The sequence below is a fragment of the Pezoporus flaviventris genome, unplaced genomic scaffold, assembly GCF_033815535.1.
Source record: "Pezoporus flaviventris isolate CSIRO_AGI_PZ_B2104156 unplaced genomic scaffold, CSIRO_AGI_Pfla_v1 ptg000010l, whole genome shotgun sequence".
NCBI classification, from domain to species: Eukaryota; Metazoa; Chordata; class Aves; order Psittaciformes; family Psittacidae; genus Pezoporus; species Pezoporus flaviventris.
The window spans coordinates 4,228,478-4,247,537 of NW_026892558.1; positions in this window are offsets into that span (position 1 = coordinate 4,228,478).

A 19,060-nucleotide genomic window follows, 5' to 3' on the forward strand; every position below is an offset into this window, starting at 1 on the left:
TGCCTCTACTTCTGTTCACAGTGCCTTCTTGCATACTTCCACTTTTAGTTTCCAACTTCCACAGCACTGTTTACTGCACTGCTGATGCCAAATAGGATTAAACCTGATAAAGAGAAGCAGATGCATTACATCTGGCAGAAAGCAAAAGATCAGCGTTTGGCACAAGGGTTTATTGTTTGTGACAAGGCTTTGCAATGTAATTAATTTTGCAAAGCCATGCCAATGAATGCCATTCAAACTCACCAGATGTGCCAGGGAGGGAGATGCCAACACTTTTTCCAAGAGGAAGGCTTGATGCCTGCTGACTCTCATTTGTGCAGCTCCATGGGTGTCAAATAAAATAATGTCTCTTTGGATAGCAACAAAGGACGGGCTATTCTCTGCAGAGCTACTGTGTATGTAATGACAGAAGGGGCTTTTCTTTTGGTGATGGTGTAGTTTTTCTGGGTGAATGTGTTTTCATTTATTTATTTATTTAGAATTTTTTCTACAATCAGTTTCTTTGCAAAGCCAGCACTGGTCTGAAGTCACAAGCAGTCAAGAACACAGGCACATGCTGTCTAAAGAACCCATGCATACACATGAATAATTGCTCATGAAGAATGGGAAACATGAGATAAAATGCGATTTCCTCATAATATGGCTTTATATCCAATTTTTGCTCATTGGGAAAACTTCTCCAGATGCACATGTTGCTTCTGGCAAGGGAGTAAAGTGTGATTATTTTTTTTTCCCAGTAAACTTCACCACAGCACAGACGGATTAATACAGGACACAATATGCAATAACAGGCAGCTGTTAGTGTTTCATTTTACTGGGATTTATAGTTTCTGTAAAGCTGATGGCAGAGGTGGCAGGCTTTTAATGGGGCAGGTAGTTTATTCCTGCCAACTGGTGGCTGCTGTTAACACAACTCCCATCTTCTGCACTTGGCTCTGGATGTTTGTAGGTGAAGGCTGAGAACTAGGTCAAGATGGAGCTGGGTAAGTGAAAGAGACCCACACACCAAAAAAAGCTAAAGAGTCCAAGAAATTCAGTCCTCCATTACATGATGAAGTTATTTCCAAATAAATGCCATTTTAGTACATTAGCATAATTTTTATAGCACAGCTGATGCTTCTGGACTGCCAATCTTCTTGCCTCCTGCACACATCTCCTGCCTTAAGCTCCTGCACAGCAACTGTGAGTTTCTGCCAAAGAGATGTTTCACATGAGTGGAAATTCGAAGGCAGTAGGGATGGCAAAACATGTCTCTCCTTGCTTCCCACCCCAGTCCCTACATGTCTCCTGGTGTGTACCGCAACCATTGAACCAGCTTTGACAAAAGGCGGGAGGTGGCATTACACATAGAGCAGTAAATTTCTTCATGTCCTTAAGCTTTCCATTTGCAGAAGATAACAAAAGTGTCCTTTCCCACTGATGAGAGTTGAAGTAAGTTTAGAGGATGTTTCCGACAAGGAAATATCTTCAGAGCAGCTAACACTGAGGGTGAGAAGAGATGAGACAGTCATATGGCTGGGAAAATCTCCAGACTATGATGCTATGTCCAGGGCTGAGTAAATTAATCCATAGCTATGAGACCTTCCCACACAACTTGTTCAGCCTGTTCAGCCAGAAAGCTCCAGGAAGTTCTTAGAGCAGCTCCTAGTGCCTAAAGGGAGCCTACAAGAAAGCTGTCACTACAAGGGCCTGTAGTGACAGGACAAGGGGGAATGGCTTTAACCTGCCAGCGGGGAGATTAAGATAAACTCTTAGGCAGAAGTTCTTCCCTGTGACAGTCCTGAGGCACTAGCACAGTGTGCCCAGAGAAGCTGTGGCTGTCCCATCCCTTGCTTTGTTCAAGGCCAGGTTGTATGGGGCTTGGAGCAACCTGCTGTAGTGGAAGGTGTCACTGCCTATGGCAGGGGCTTGGAACTGGATGAGCTTTAAGGTCCCTTCCAACCTAAACCGTTCCATGATTCTATGATTCTATAACTCCTTTTCATTACAGTCCTATCACATGACATCTCATTCTTCCCCACTAGGTTCAAACCTCACCACTTATTATTAGGACATAGAGCAGGTAGACACAAGTTACAGTTTAGGCCACATTAATACTATATGGGGGATTATTCCTGCTCTAGAGAACACAGTGTCCAGTATTCAGAAGACAGAAGGGACAGGAAGCCAAGCTACCTTTCATCATCATGCAGAATGAGCTAAGGAATTTTGTACCTTGTAGATATGACATGGGAGCCAGCTCTTCAATGCCTTTTTGTTTGCACATGATGGCAGTTTGGTAATTAAAGATGTTTTCTCTCCTTGAGTGCTTTTTCATAAAGCAGAACTGATTGTACCAGTGTGATTCTGCTTCCAGTCTCCCACTGGCCCTGTACAGGCTCTTTCCAGTCCCTGCAAACCCTGCCTCAGCCTCCAGCTAAAACTTGGCAGCTCTGTATTCTACAGGCTGTGTTTTCCCCAGACTAATTTTCAGAGAGGCTTTATCAATTTTAATTAAAATGCTGCCATCTCTCTTGGTGTTTACTGCTTGGACTACATGTAAGCTGCAAAACATAACTCACCCATTACAACATGAATGTGTGAGCTGAAATCTAATGCCCTGTGATGGTGGTGATAATAAAATATAAGATATCTGGTAATTTCTTTAATGTTTTAGTCCATTTCTTTGATCTGGCTATTGTTTACTTGGTTTTTCTCATCTAAAAATATTAGCATGATTTGATTTTGCTGAAGGAAAGAATCCCACAGAAATTAGTGGCTCAATTAGATCTACTCAAAAAAAAAAGCAACCCCGATTCTCAAATATGCAAACAGTGCCATCTTCCCCTACAACCTTCAAATGGCATAAATCTTTAGCCATGGTATTGTCACCATTTCGGGGCTTCAGATATTGCGTGAAGAGTGAAGCAGCTCCCCATAAAAAACCAAGAAGAGAGCTATAGGTATGACCTATCAGAAAAGATGGATGAGCATAAGAGTGCTGGATAATAGAGGGAATTACAAGAAAGAACTGCAAAAGCTTTAAAACATGGAGAAAAGCAGTTAGAAAGAAGGCAGGAATAAACCATTTTCCATGTCTACTGAGGGTAGGAGAGTTAGCCTGGTCTTAAATTGTAAGAAAGGAGACATAGCTCTGTGGTGAGGAAAATGTTTCAGCTGTTAGGGCAACGAACACCAGCATGCTGCTGAAGACTGTTACAAACTGGTTAGACAAACAACTACCACGAATAGTTTAGAAATAGTAGGACCTAACTAAATAACCTCTTGAGACTTCTTCTATCCCAATCCTTTCCCCATGCCTTGGGTTTGTCTGAGATAGAGTTAATTTTCTTCCTAGTAGCTGGTGAAGTGCTGTGTTTTGGCTTTAGTCTGAGAACAATGCTGATAACACACCAGTGTCGTAGTTGTTGCTCAGTAGCACTTACCCTGATCAAGGCCTTTTCAGTCTGCTCATGCTCTGCCAGTGAGGAAAAGGGCACAAGAAACAGGGAGGGAGCAGAGGCAGGACACCTGACCTGAACTAACCAAGGGGATATTCCATACAACAGCAAATCATGTCCAGTATGCTGTGTATGACTTGTGCTTCTTAGGTTTTATTTCTCTATCTCTTTGCCTTGTCTCCCTTTTCACTGAATAAAAAAAAAGTTGTTGTTGTTATTTTTGTTGTTGTTGCTATGTATTTCGATTATTAAACTGTTCTTATCTCAATCCAAGGATTTTCCCTTTTTTTCTTCTGATTCTCCTCCCCATCCCACCACGAGGGGAGGAGTAAACAAGAACCTGCAAGGTGGTTAGTTGCTAACCTGGTCAGAAGAAGGTGGTAGGAATAAAGCCTGCTCATGTTAATGTGCTTCGTGTCATGGAAATAGTTATTTATTGCACAGGGACAAAATCATTAGGCCAAACCAAAGTTAATTTTAACCCAGTATCTTGCATCTGACAGTGATCAGTAACAATTGTTCTGGGAGAGAATATAATAAACAGAACAAATGCTGAGTGGTTGTTTAATTGGTACATCTTCCCAGCACTCAGCGGTATGCAGCTGAGGGATTTTTAGAGGCAGGGGAAGCACCCAGATTTTGAAACCAGTGTCTTAGCACCATGTGCTATAAATCATTTTATACGTTTAACACAAGGAAGTGTAATAATGATAATTAATATAAAAGAATTAATAAACCATCTTTTCCTATAAGATTATTTAAAGGTATCCTTAATTTCTTCTTCAACAAAACAACTAAGGTTTTCAATACATTCCCACTCTCTAGTACTCTTCAGAAGCCAGCTCGGACCCAGGAAGTATTTTAGGGATGGTTGAAAATATTGAGGAAGTCTGGGAAAATGGTACTCAGTGTTAAGAAAATTAAAATTGTGACTTTCCAACTCTATTTCTTCCCCCCCAGTTCTAGATTTTGGTGAAGTGATCTGGAAGACATAACTCAGACCCTTCAACCTGTCAATTTAAAAATTCTAATGCCGGATTTGAAGTGAGCTTCATGTCTTCATCTTAAGAAGTGATCGTAATGACAGAAGCAGCAGGCACTATGTATGAAATGCTGGAGAAGAAGTGAGGGACTTGACTCATATATATTTAATTTCATGTTGTTTTATGTCTGTATCATGGTTTTCCTCTGCCTGTCACGCCAGGAGTGTGAAGAATTCCCATAATTTCTGCACTGTACTTGTGAGCTCTGCAAAGTCCTAAGCTCCGTAATTTATCTAAAGTGGCACTATAGAATTAATCTGTGGGCAGCTGAGTTAAGCACAGAGTAAATATCTTTTCCATGCTCATGTGTAATGATCTTTCTGCCCCTGTGATCATGGTGACGTCTGTTAATTGAAGGAGGTACCGAACACTGTCAGTTTAATTTGTTGTAAGGAACAGCTACATACCTTGTATACACAAGGGACTGAACTTACTCAGAGACATTGAACTTATTTCCAATTTAGGAAGTCTACACTTGTGACTTTGGTAACACTACTCGATGGCCTTATGTTGCGGTCTTTAACTGTTTGTAGCACTGGATCTTACGAATGCTGTTGGGATTCTCAGTGCCTGAACTCTTGATTGCATCAAACGTTGCCTGGGGTAAGAAGCACAGAGAGGTGATGTGAACCTTGATCACAAAACATATTTGTGGCAGAACTGAGTATTCAACCAAAATCTTTTAGTCCCTTTAGGCCATGGGCCATACTGCATCCCTGCAGGTAATAGTTTTTCCATTAAAGAGCAATTGAAAGTACTGAGGGAAACAATTTTCATGTGCAGTATTTCTTTGTTGCAAGAATAGAAAGGAAAAGGAAAAAAAGAAAGCCCTGAAAACAATCCTCACCTTCCAGCTAATCTTTACAATGCCGTTTTAGAATTTTATAGTGTATAAACAACACCTTGATGTTATTGCTCTGCCAGAAGGCTGATTACGATAGAAGGCAATAATAGGCCACACATATGCCAAAGTCCAACTGCAACTTCAGGCTTGGTTTTTATAGAGGGACACATTTTCACATTCTTCTTTATTGACTGCCCCTGTACCCCTCCTTCTTTGCGCTGTTAAAGAAACGCCAACATAAAACTGGCTAAAAATAAAGCCAGTTGGGGCACATTTTTCATGTTATTGTAGGATAAATAAAGCTGTCTAAAGCAAGTATGCTATTAACCATGAATCATGGGGGGAAGCATGGCTTTTACTTGACTAGTGTTGGAAGGTATAAAGCATTCTTTAAAAACAACTCTAACCCTATTTTAGGGACTGTATATATGTAAGATTTTATTTTCAGGTGCTTCCAGAAAGATAATAAATGCAATATAAAAGAAAATTGATGTTAGAACCTGGGCCTAGAGTTCTAGGAAAAAAAAAATAAGAAAAAAAAATCCCAAGTTTTAATAGACTGTTTCCTGAGTTTCAATCTGTCTCCTTTTGTCACTCCTGTCCTTTGCTTTCTTTCTTCTCGTTAATAATATGACCCTGTTACTGGATCTTGAGTCATCCATCCAGGCTCCTACAAACAGGTAAGAAGCAACAATTCACTTTCAGAATATGGGTGAGAGAGAGCCATAGGTACAGAAATGCAAATATAAAAGGCCATTATATCTGACAACCCTACCCTCACCTTATATTGACCTTGAAAGAACTCCCTGGTTGGCTTTGTCACACTAATCAGACCATAGTAGCGGAGACTGGGATGGCTCTGTGAAGATGGGGTCAAAGTGTGAATTTTTGCTAAATGCAATGCAGTGTAAATGGAGCTGCCTTGCTTTTCAAGCTTGCCCAGATGCAGGAGCTACTTAACCTGCTTTCACAGGGGTGAGATACTAAATCATGGGAATATGAGTTTGCTAGTGTTTGCACTAGGTGTTCCTTCTGGATTATTCCAGAAGAGAGACTCATGGGGCAGGCTTCAAAAGCAGATTTAGGAAACTAAATTTAGATGGTTGAAATTTATGTGCCATCTATTTAGAAGTCTGGAGTTGATGGAAAGCTAACCAATAAAGCCAATAGAGCTTAGAGAAAGAATCAGTTGACACTGGACAATAATTCTTGAGCACTACTCTTGTCCCTAGTGGCTGGTCAATGGTCCATTGGACTGCACAGATCTCAGGACACCATCTCAGTTTCTCATGCAGACCGGCATCTTGTACTATTTCAGAAGTTCTAGGACATTTTGCATGATCTCCAAATGGCATTCTAGGAGTGAATGGGTGTATGAATGTAATTTGAAGCATCTAGCAATAACTTGTAGATAACTAACATACAGTAAGATATCATCAAGACAGGCTCTTTAAACCTATATTTAATCAACTGAATTGCTTGCCACTTACAGATATGACATAGAACTTAGACATAACTATCTTTACAAATAGACACCAAAACTTAGTTTTCTGATTCTGTACCTGAATCCCACTTCTGTTTCAGTGTTCTGTTAAGTGTTTAAGCCCTATCAGTCATCTTGATTCTTCAGATCAAGACCACGATACCAACATAAACAATCACCCCAGGTGACTGCCTTGAAATAATACTTGATTCTTACAGCAGCTTCAGAACTTGCAGAAGGAAAACTCCTAAAACTGAAAGAAGCTTGTCATGGTTTAAACCCAGTCATGTAACTCGTTCACTCACTCCCCCCCTTCTTTCCCTCCCCCTACTCCCGGAGGGATGGAGAGGAGCATCGAGAAGAACAGTTTAGTAACTAAGGTATAACACAAATCACTGCTGCTACCACCAATAATAACAATGATAAAGGAAATAACAAGGGAAGAGAATACAACATCTCAGCACCAGCTGATCGATAACTCGCCCCCCCAGCCTGACCAAGCACCGACCAATACCTCCTCCAACCCTGCAGTCCCCCAGCCCTTCCGGCTAACTCCCAGTTACATCCTGGGCATGACGTGCTGTGGTATGGAATACCTCTTTGGTCAGTTTGGGTCAGGTGTCCTGTCTCTGCTTCCTCCCGGCTTCCCCTCCTCCCTGGCAGAGCATGAGGCTCACAAAGTCCTTGGCCAAACCAACACATCCTTGTTATCAGCTCTGTTCCCAGGCCAAAAGTCAAAACGCTGCACTGCACCAGCTACCAAGAAGGAGAAAAATGACTGCTACTGCTGAACCCAGGACAAAGCTGAAGTTTGCTTGAACTAATCTGAAGAATAATTATAATTGTTCTCTCATTAAGTAAAATTTTAATCCAAGATTTTAATCTAGTAGAGAAAGTACAGAGGAATAAATAGTTCCCCCAAATAGGATGCTTTATTCAAACCCTGCCAGGTTCCTTCAACGTAATTTTTTAACTGGCTTTGTTTTGAGTATTTAGAAAGTTGGCTTTTTAAGTGCCTTTTTCATGAGCACTTTTTTTGTTCAAAAGGTTATTGCTTTTGAAAGATATTGCTTAGATTTTCTTAACAGGCATCCCGAAATGCATGTATGTGATCAGAGAGATGAAGAGGTAATGAAAATACTATGTTTCCAAGGCACTCATAATTGCACTAAAACGTAGTAATCATATTCTTAAAGGAAAATTTGCAGATATTAGATGCATTATAGTAACCAGCGTATCTAAGTAAGCATTTACTATAATTTGATTAATTACTAAGATCTTCAGAAAATGGGAATAAACCTCCTTTTGGCAAACCTCCACTGTTGGGTTTTTTGTCTGTTTGGTTGGTTTTGTTAAGCTCTTTTTTTTTCCTGAAAAATGTGTTTTTTGATGTAGAATTCTAGATTCTTAATTGATTTACATAGTGAAGTCCACACATAAAACAGGTACAACTAATGGGGAAATAGAAATCTTCATGCATACTGGAGGTGGATATTTTTCTTATTGCTAATTCGTACCATTTCCCTGAGTGTCATATGAAATAAAAGTGGGGTTGATTTGGGGTTTTGTTAGTGTTTTTTGTGTTTGGCTTTTTTTTATTTTTGGTCTCTTACCTCCAAGAAGGTAATTTTAAAAAGAAATGTTTGTTGGATATAAAGAAGAAATTCTTCCTTGTGAGGGTGGTGAGTCCCTCCAACATATTGCCCAGAGAAGCTGTGGCTGCCCCATCCCTGGCAGTGTTCAAGGCTTGGACGGGGCTTGGAGCAGCCTGGTCTAGTGGAAAGTGTCCCGGCCCATGGCAGGGGTTTGGAACTGAATGATCTTAAAGTTCTTTTGAATCCAAACCATTCCATGATTCTATGAAAAAAATAAAGATTCAGGATGTGGGCTGTGGAAAAAAGCCCTAGAATCTGCAACAGCCCTAAACCCAACCAGCACTGAAGTAAAAATCCAAGTTTAAAACCCTGTGATTTTTTAAAACATCAGGCTGTTAATAACTTCAGATGTTGTAGTGGTACAAAAGAAGATTCTCAGATGAGATCAATATTTTTAGTAATTATTGGATAAGTTCAGTCTGGCTCCTGATGGTTCTTAGACACTGTTGGTACTGTAGTCTACCTTGATAGAGAACTCTTTACGTACATTTGATTGTATGAGTATTAAAAATGCAAGTGTGAGCTAGTCAGTCCAGGCTGTGTTCAAATTGAATAGGGAGAAATCGGCACACCCAGCGGGTGACTGATCCTTCATCTTGGAAGATGGCAATGAATTGCTTTCTGAAGATGCCTATTTTTCTCCACAGAATGTAAATGGACCTGAGGGATCTACTCACTGACTTTAAACACTTAACTTGTAACAGCCTAAGTAGACAAATCTTGCCTATTAAGTCGCAGTTCAAGAGGGTGACAGACAGTTCAGGCTGCTTCCTCCTCAGCCCCATCGAAGCCTTGTTGTGTATACAGCTGATAGATAGACAGAAGCAGACTTACTGCCTGGGTCAACACCTGTACTAGGATTTATTGCTCTTGCTTCTCAACTTTATCTTTTTAAGTCTGTGCTGTTCTGCTGAAGTTTTTATGAGGAATCCTTTTTTTGCTGAAGTTCTCACTATTCCTTCTGGGAAGTGGCAGGAAAACATTTTGTTTCTTTTCATTTTCATACATTTTTATATGTATCTTTTACACGTCTGCATTAAAATCACAATGGCTGAGAAGGAATAAAATGTTTATACATAAATACTTGAAATTAATCTACCTGAAGTGTGCAATAGCATGGATAGAGCATCTCCCTGTTGTTTTCCATGTCTGCAATTGCCGCAACACATAACTGCAATGCATTAATGGAGCCTCGTGACACACTGGAATCACTGCTGCTAGTCCCACTGTGAACTGAGGTAGGAAAAGCTTAGAGTAATTACACCCACTATCAGGCACTGTGTTAAGACATCACCCAGATCCACTCACATCACACAGCCTAAAGGTGTTAGTTTGGCATTCCCACAGGTTTTTTTTTGGTACTCTTTGCTGCGAGGATGTCATCATTTTGAGTTTCAGTCAGGATTTCTGGTAAAAACAGTCATTCTGAGTTTGCACTGTAAAGTGTAAGCAAGTAAGTAAGTGAGTAAGCAGTAAGGCTTGTTGTGCCATTCAGTATGGAGCATTAGAAAAGCAGCATTAATTTATAACAAGTTAAAAATCATCTTCAATCACTGCTATCCACTGATGTATTGTTGTGCTTTGAAAAATTTGTGATAGTGCAATATTTTATTCAGGCCATATAATGCTGCACAAACTTGGTGAAAATTGCCGTGATGAAAGAACAATTTATTGAAAGAAACTTCAAGGCTTAGAGGATTTCAAAGCAAATAATGATATGTATGTGTAATCTCTCTCCTACAGCATTGCTCTTCTTCCACAGTAGAGATATATTAATTGAGGATCTAGTCACGCCTCTTCTGGTTTGCCATCATGAAGATTCCTATAAGGACCAGGGTCTCAAGCCAAAATGAAATTGTGACTTGCTTTTCTCAGAAATTGCATGTTGGCCATACTTTAATCACCTTAATGAAAAAAGTCTAGAAGAAAAGCAATAATGAGAGATTCTCTTTGAATGAAGATGTTGAAATGTATAAATATTGGAGGCCTTTCTAGAAAAACTATGAGGAGCTTTTACAATTTGCAGTCATTTCATTCACTTTTGGAGAAAATTTTTATTATAACCCGATTCAAAGCCCATTATAGTCAATATAAAAAAAATCCACTAACTCCTGTAAGCTCTGGCTCAAGCCCAGAATAAAAGGCTTCTTAATTTAGATCTTGAATTTTTTGAGAAGTTATTTCATAGCCATTCATATATGTAAATTAAATCTCTGAATAATAGGGTTGCTGTTTATCTTGGTGATGGTTTAGTCAGACAGCTCTCAAATTTCTTTAATAATTTGTCTTATTGCCCTCTAGAATTACAAAGAGAAATCTTTCATCTAATTACTGGATTATATATGCAAATGCTGTGAGATTTGATTAGTGTTTTTCCTCCTTGAAATGATGAACGAAGCTCAAGAAGTTTTAGATGCATCAAGTTCTACAGACATTACATTAGAAATCCAGTGCCTTTCCACAAAAAATATTATAGCTTCATTTCCCCAGAGGACTAACAAATATGGGCTTGGCCTGTAATGAATTTATTGCTGAACACAGTTAAAAAGGTCACATCTAATTGGTGCAATGGAAACTACTGAAATCTGTATTAACATCCAATTAACATCCACCTGAATGCACAGTCTATATAGTATTGTACAGAACTATACCGAAATATGAGTTTAGTCAGTAAAGAAACATAAATGTACCGGCATCCTCAACATGAAGGTTCAGGAGCAGAATTTATGTCAATAAATTATGTGAGTCTCTACTTTATGTGTATATATTGCTTTGTTTACAGTGTGTATATATGTCCATAGACAAACACTTTAGGCTATGTACTAGTAAACTTTATCCTGGATTTTCCATCTGTCACCATAATTTCCATTTTCATTGCCAGTTACACTTGGGACGTGCAAAATATTTACTATAAAATGTCCTTTTCAAGTGCTTTGTTGGTATACCTAATGGAACTAAACATAAACAAGGTCAAATTTATTCCTGTAGGGTACCAGAAAAAGATCATGCAAGTGAGGGTGCACTCAATCACACTGTCCATATTGCTGACAAAGATGTTGAACAGGATCTGTCTCAACACTGACCACTGAGGGACGCTGCTTCACATTGGTTTCCACACAGGTATTGAGCCATTGACCACAACTGTCTGCATGTGGCCATCCAGCCAATTCCTTATCTACCAAGTGGTCCATCCGTCAAATCAACCAGTTTCATCCCCCCTGCCACAGGCAGGGGCACCTTCCACTAGACCAAGTTACTGCAAGCCCCATCCACCCCGGCCTTGAACACTTCCAGAGATGGGGCATCCACAACTTCTGTGAGCAAAATATGCCTGTGCCTCACAGCGTCTGTCACCACTTTTCAGTTTTTAAAAATGAGAGATATATTTCCCTTTTCAAGTTGTTGGGAACTTCACCTGACTGCCATGATTTTTCAAATATGATAGACAGTGGCTTAGCAACTTTATCTGCCAGTTCTCTCAGGACCTTCAGGTCCCATGAACTTGCACACATTCAGGTTCCTTAGATGATCAGATGATATAACAAAAGGCTCATAGGTCAAGATAAGTTCAGGAAGAGATCACTCACCAGTTACTTTTACAGGCAAAACAGACTCTGTGGGCTGCAGATGGATATCTGCTCCAGCATGGACCTTCCTGTGTGGCAGAAGGACAGCCTGCCTCACCATGGGCTGCACCATGGGCTGCACCATGGGCTGCATGGGAATCTCTTCTCCAGCACCTGGAGCAACTTGGTGTTTGCACAGTTGATTTCTAATGTATTCTCAAACCTCTCTTCTGGCTGTCACCGGCGTGGCACAGTTGTGTTTTTTCCCCCTTCTTAACTATGTTAAGGGTTCCAGTATCTGAAGGGGGCCTACAGGGATGATGGAGAGGGACTCTTCATTAGAGACTGTAGTGACAGGACAAGGGGTAACGGGTTAAAACTTAAACAGGGGAAGTTTAGGTTGGATATAAGAAGGAAATTCTTTCCTGTTAGGGTGGTGAGGCACTGGAATAGGTTATCCAGGGAGGCTGTGAATACTCCATCACTGGCAGTGGTCAAGACCAGGTTGGACGAGGCCTTGGGTGATATGATTTAGCGTAAGGTGTCCCTGCCCATGTCAGGTGGGTTGGAACTAGATGATCTTAAGGTCCTTTCCAACCCTAATGATTCTATGATTCTACGTTGTCCCAGAGGCACTACCACTGTCACTGATGGGCTTGGCCTTGGCTAGCAGCAGGTCCTTCTTGGAGACGGCCGACACTGCCTCCGTAGGCCACATGGGAATCTCCTAGCAGCTTCTCACAGCAGCCACCCCTGTAGGCTCCTGCTACCAAAACCTTGCAACACAGACCCAGTGCAAAATTTTTTTCTGTGCCATATCTTTCTGTGAAAAGTTATAATGATTTGGACTGCAGTTCAAACAGTCCTCTTAAAAAAACCTCTGTAGATTCTGAAAAAGAAAATCATTGCGTGGTTAACAATATCATTTAACTTTTTGACTTTTCCCTTCCATCTGCTGAAGGGTCAAATATCAAGTCTGTCTCAGGCAAGACATGTAGGACTCATATCTCTTTAAGTAACCAAGAAGGCTCAAAGAATCCAGATCCAGAAAATGTGAAGAAGTGGAGAAAGATACATCTTAAGTGAGTCCAAGTAGGACCATGAAGATTAATAAGCACCTCAGTTCATCCCTTATATTTTATAGGTAAATAGGGCCCTGATAATACATCTTTTTTGCAATATTGCCTGAAAGTCTAACAATCTTCTCAAACTCACTCTTGCACATGGTTGCTATGTGATTTACAAAGTTGATAACAGTGTTTGTAGTTATCAATTAGTCGCATATTGGAAACTCACATGGAAGGGGAGAAGTTGCTTGGTGAATCTCTGCTGGAAGAACGTGAAAGGTTGTATAGAAAAGTGTGCAGGATAGACTTGGAAGTTGAATGAGCTTTTCAGATTCAGTATGGTTTATGTTTGACATTTCATCAAAGGAAAATTTTAGGGTCTAATTAACTTGACTTAGGCTTTTTGGCCGTCACTGAGATGAATTATACCATAAGTATATTTATTTCTGCTTTAACAAGAGGTAATTAGCTCAGCTATAAACAGCTGTACCATACAATTCTAAAGGTAGGTGAATATTTCTCCTATTGGTTGATAGGCAATGCCACTTGCTGTCTCAGCAATGCCAGCATTTGCCACCTTCTTTCCTATTTTCTTACTTAACAAGAGGCTATTTGCTTTTGAGCAATATCTAGGGAGGAAATTATGTTCTGGAAAAATATGTAAAATTGATTCAATATCTCAGATATTTTCTTCACAAGTGCTCTGGCTGAAGGAGCTGCCAGGTGATTATAGTGGGGCAGCTGGGACACAGGAAAGTTACTACTACATCTGTTACACTATTACTCAATTTCAGGCACCTATGCCAGAGGCGATAGCTAGTCCACTGCATGTATTGGTCCCAAATAAATTCCGTCAATTTAAATAAAGTTTAGGCTAGTTGCAGATTCAGACTCTGCTTTTAATCTCAAGTGCTGGAGGAGGTGAAATTCTGAGTGGGCTACGAGTGATTCTGCACACGGCCCCAGTTCACTGTCTAGTAGCAGCTGTTATTGCAGTATGCTTTTGATTTGAGCTGTGCATATTGCGAAAAATCAGTCTATCTCCCCTGGCAAGCAGAAGTAGACATTGGCAAGTTTGAAAGGTGAGTAAGCTTACCAAATAAGTGTTTCAGTCAAGTCAATAAGAAAAAAAAGCAGGTGAAATTTCTAATGCCCAGAGTACAAAAAGGGTAAGCTTCAGTTAGCTGAGTATAACCCCAACTTCAATATGTTGTTTTTAAAAAAGAACATTAGTGTAAGTCTAATAATGGTGGCCTTTTGTATCAGTAGGCATATGCTTCACATATGACCCATATAAGTAGAGGAGTCATGGTATCTAGTTAAAGGAACCATCCCAGAGATAAGATTTATCACATTCAGCTGCAGGAAGTATGGGAAGTTGCTGCTCACTGTCCCTCATTCGGAGGTTTGTCACACCCTTACCACTTGGTCCTGATCATGCTGTGCTCATTGAGGAGGTACTCTTTCTTTATGATCCATCCTTGCAGTTTCAAGAGATGCTCATATAACATGGCTACCCAATTTTAAATCTCCAGGACACACACTTGCGATCTGATCTTAGTTTTCCAGACACCAGCTATATATATAATAAGGAAAATAATTTTTCAGAGGTGGGCTGGATGGAGACAAGAAGACATTGAAATGAAAGTAAGGAATTATTCAGCCTGATTTAGAGTTGATGCCCTTAGGCTATTGCTCGCTCACTCTGCACTGCAAAGGAACAAACAATTCCCTTGTTCATCCTGGAAACTGATTTTGTATTCTCATAACAAACTATTTTTCCAACAATCCAAACACTCTCCTACTGGGAAACATTATCACCTGAAACAAATTTCGTTCCATGCCTGTGAGTCAAGCCTTCAAAGCATTTCGTAGGTGACCCTGTAATGGGGTAAAAAAAAAGCTGGCAGAGTAAGCAAGAAAGTACTCAACTTCCAGATGAACAATACACAAAAGGCATATAAAAGAGGCAGTAACTAAAGACAAAACTAACAAACACAGAACGACTCACTCCAGACAGCCAAGGCTATTTTCAGGTGTTGTCTACACTATACAAATCAATTGACTGTAATGTCCTTCAACTGCTTGTAAATGCTCTCAAGTATGAACAGATTTGCTACAGCCAACTTTTCAGTGGCTGTCACTGGTAGCTCTCCAGAATTTGTGTGTCTGGGACAGTTCAATCCATTACTGGGGTAGATAATACACATCCCATCTGCAGCAGTAGAGCTAACCCATCTCTCATCTATTTACTTTGCCTGGCCTTAAACCATTTAACCACGGTATCATGTGTTTTACAGAACTTACCTTGGATGTTTTTGGTTTTTTCTTCAAGAAGTAGTTTTTGGTACAGAAAAACCTTTGTCAGAAACCATCTAGGTCCTTCCAGCTGTCCCTTTCTTCGTCTCCAAGGAATGAAGAACTTTGCCAATTCTTGAGTATATGGCACCTAAACTGTTCTAAGGAATATTGTCATCTTCCCCCCCTGTCATGACAGAATCAAAAGCTGAAGAGGGGGAAGGCCTGGAGACAAAGCCATAAGATTCTGAAAACTTCAGGAAGTTCTAATGAAAAAGGTAAAAATCTAGAATATCAGAACGAGACTCAATCCTGCCATGAAAATCCATGGCTACTTGGAATCATACCACTAGTTCAACAGGAATGCAGCCTGTGATAACAGACACAGGAATTTAAGCTGCTTCTGTGCATCCAGCCTGGAGCTTTATTGAATCAGCACTTCAAGAAATGAAGCTGAAATGTTGCTCAACATACAAATAGAGACTTACATCTCTTCTCACTTTCATGGTTTCACAGAAAATGGACCAGAACGAAGTGTTACACTGTACTGATTCTGCAGGCGTGCTTACACAGATCTTCCTAGGTGGGCTGTAGCATAAATAGGACTCAACAGGGCTTTTGAATTGCCATCTGGGACAGTAGAAATTAACTAAAAGAAAACAATAAAACCTGACATTTTTGTTATTTAAGTCCCTTAAAAGCAGATCTGATTTTGTTTTCATGATTGAGTATGGAAGATATGTATATTTTAGAATGGCTGGAAATTGAGAAATATTTTGTTCCAGGCTAGTTTGTTAACACTGCCCAAGTGGACCTTTTGGTGATCTTAGCATCATTAAACTCAGATGACTCCAAGATACTCCCATTTGTTTCAAATGGAAAATGCCTCAGTACATAATTCTGGCATATAATCCTTTCTAAAAGTGCCACTCCTGAGTCTTTGCAGTACTTCCTCTGTAGTTTCTACAGTCAACACAGGCTCAGAGTAATGCAACTATCACATTTTCTATGCATAACAAGTGCAAATGGCACTTTTATTTCCAACACTGTCCTCAACATCATTTGAAAACCCTCTTTAAGTCTTGGCAGACATTTACAGGTGTAACTTGAGTTTTCTCAAGAAAGGGGAACATCTCAACAGGAGCTAAAGCCATCTTCCATACAATCTTGATAAACCAGGCTTGAGCAATACCAAATGTAAAACGGAGCAGTTTTGCTGTAGTTATCCCTAATTTTAGCTTCTCATGGCAGCCAGGAAAGTGAACACAAAGTTGTATCTCATGGGGTTCAGTGTAGCCTTTGCTTCAACCATACGTAGTAGCTAGTGTGTTGTAAATTCATACGCTAATCTAACTTCTCCATGTAGACAAGCTGTGAAAGTAAAAGATACAAGGAAAGTGTATGTGCATATGGCTACATTGAACTGAGGCCAGACTAGTGGCTTAGTTCTGCAGCAAGCACAGCGCTTAGAAAACGTTAAGGCAAAGTACATCAAAAATATTATAGGTATGCAGGCAGTTCCCCAGTTAACACTACAGATACTTGGGCCTGACAGCAAGAGACACTAAGGAACAGCATAGTGATTAAATGTAAATCCCACTTCCTTTTATTTTTTATTTGGAGTTTCCTAGAGGTGAAAGATCAATTTTGATTTTGATCCAGAGCGAGTTTCTGTGATGTTAAAACAGCACTTTTGCACCCAAGTAATACAGTTACAGGACAGAGTCAAACAAACAAAAATAGTTTTATATGTGCTATGCTTCATCCTCTTTGATGTTGCTCAATAATACGAGCACTTCACAGAGATGCTGCAGGGCCTTTGTATAAGTATGTAATTCACTGTACCCCTAAGACTAGACAGCTGTCATACGTGAAGAACTATGGTTTTCCCATGCACCTTGATTTCAGTCTTCCTGCATAGAAGAAAACTTGCCACATAGATTCTTGGTCATCTAGAGTTTAGGTCGTTTGGGGGAAAAAAGAAATGATGTTTTCCCATATGAGTTTCCAGAATGTCTTGAACTTACACGTTGCAGCATCAAGTAGTTTTCTAAAATCTGGCGGGACCAAGGGACTTTCACTTCAGTTATTCTTATTGGTAAGGAATGAGTTTTGACTGTACCACAATCACAATGACATTTATGGGAAAAACATATCTTCAAGATGCACACTTTCCATCTGCTGCTTTTGCTCAGCAGTTAGTCTTTGATACCTTCACTAAAATGGATAACATTTTCATTCAAATACACTATATACAATTCCCCAGAGTTACAGTGACTCAAGGGAAAATTTTCAAGAATGTAGGAGAAAAAAGGTGAGCAACATTTCATAGAATCACAGACTGGTTTGAGTTAGAAGGGACCTCAAAGCCCATCCAGTTCCAACCTCCTGCCATGGTCAGGGACACAGTATCACAGTATCACAGTATCACAATATGCTAGAGATTGGAAGGGACCTCGAAAGATCATCTAGTCCAATCCCCCTGCCGGAGCAGGAACACCTAGATAATGTCACACAGGAATGTGTCCAGGCGGGTTTTGAATGTCTCCAGGGAAGGAGACTCCACAACCTCCCTGGGCAGCCTGTTCCAGTGTTCCGTCACCCTCACTGAGAAGAAGTTTCTTCTCAAGTTTAAGTGGAACCTCTTGTGTTCCAGTTTGTACCCATTACCCCTTGTCCTATCATTGTTTGCCACTGAGTAGAGCCTGGCTCCATCCTCGTGACACTCCCCCATTATATATTTATAGACACTTATAAGGTCACCCCTCAGTCTCCTCTTCTCCAAACTATAGAGACCCAGCTCCCTCAGTCTTTCCTCATAAGGGAGATGCTCCACTCCCTTAATCATCTTAGTTGCCCTGCACTGGACTCTCTCCAGCAGCTCCCTGTCCTTCTTGAACTGAGGGGCCCAGAACTGGACACAATATTCCAGATGCGGTCTCACCAGGGCAGAGTAGAGGGGAAGGAGGACCTCTCTCGACCTACTAACCACCTGCCTTCTAATACACCCCAGGATGCCATTGGCCTTCTTAGCCACAAGGGCACAGTGTTGGCTCATGGTCATCCTGTCGTCCACTAGGACCCCCAGGTCCCTCTCCCCTACACTGTTCTCTAACAGGTCGTTCCCCGACCTATACTGGAACCTGGGGTTGTTCCTGCCCAGATGCAGGACTCTACACTTTCCCTTGTTATATTTCATCAAGTTATTCCCTTCCCAACTCTCCAGCCTATCCAGGTCTCGCTGGATGGCAGCACAGCCTTCTGGCGTGTCAGCCACTCCTCCCAGCTTAGTGTCATCAGCAAACTTGCTGATAGTACACTCAATTCCCTCATCTAAATCATTGATGAATATATTAAATAATACCAGTCCCAGTACTGACCCTTGAGGCACTCCACTAGTTACAGGCCTCCAACTAGACTCTGCCCCATAGACTACAACTCTCTGGCTTCTCTCCTTCAGCCAGTTCACAGTCCACCTCACTACCTGATCATCCAGTCCACACTTCCTCAATTTAGCTGTGAGGATGCTGTGGGAGACTGTGTCAAATGCTTTGCTGAAGTCAAGGTAGACCTCATCCACCGCTCTGCCATCATCCATCCACTGTGTTATTTCCTCATAAAAGGCTAAGAGATTGGTCAAGCATGATTTCCCCTTGGTGAAGCC